The sequence below is a fragment of the Sinocyclocheilus grahami genome, unplaced genomic scaffold (assembly GCF_001515645.1).
Source record: "Sinocyclocheilus grahami isolate Dianchi unplaced genomic scaffold, SAMN03320097.WGS_v1.1 scaffold1429.1, whole genome shotgun sequence".
In the NCBI taxonomy this organism is placed as follows: domain Eukaryota; kingdom Metazoa; phylum Chordata; class Actinopteri; order Cypriniformes; family Cyprinidae; genus Sinocyclocheilus; species Sinocyclocheilus grahami.
The window spans coordinates 99,427-100,277 of NW_015506608.1; positions in this window are offsets into that span (position 1 = coordinate 99,427).

The following is an 851-nucleotide window of genomic DNA, read 5'->3' on the forward strand; positions in this document are numbered from 1 at the left end:
GTGTGTGTGTGTGTTAAATTTACTGGTCACTGCAAAGATGAAAAATTAAGAAAACAATTCATATGATATTATGCATGTATGCATTTAAATAATAATAAAACTATTTTTCACTTGTTAGTACATTCTATTTAAATGTGAAGTTTGTAATGTTTTTCTATTATTCTTTTTTTAATGTGCAAAAACAACTATGAGTGTGTTTAAATATTGTTAGGATCAACCAAAGAGGCGTGTTTGGGGCGGGGCTATCTGTTTATCTGACCAGTGGCGATGGGGGAGGGACTGGCTTTGGAAACCTGTTTGGCAAAAGTCATTATTTTAATTTTCCCATTTTGTTATAGTTTAAAAATGCCTTTTCTTAATGGTTATGTGAATGTTACAGAACACATCACAAGCCCAATGCAATGGCATATTTGTAACTTAAATGTCTAAATACATTTTGGGGCCAATATATATTTTATTTGACATAGATTATGAACATGGTATTTTAAGCACGCAATCTCTAAAATAAACCAATAACAACTACAGCACACAATCTCTAGTCTTGTAAATATGCATGAGTTTGACTTTGTCCTGTCAAACTGGATCAGAAATGTGACAAATGTTCAAAAATATTGAAATGTGACCTTTGTCTGTAGTTAATCAGTCTTGTGTGTCTTCCCTCTTTCTCTTTCTTTCCATCCTCTTTTCTCACGTTCGTCTAGTAGTGTGTGTGTGTGAGCCTCAGGCATTACGATGTGTGTGTGTGTGTGTGTATTTCTCTCTCCAGAGACGCAGTGGGTTCCAGTCAAACGTTGTGAGATTGTATTTGGTTTTACTCAATTGTTTTAACGGATTTTAGGAGACTAGATCCT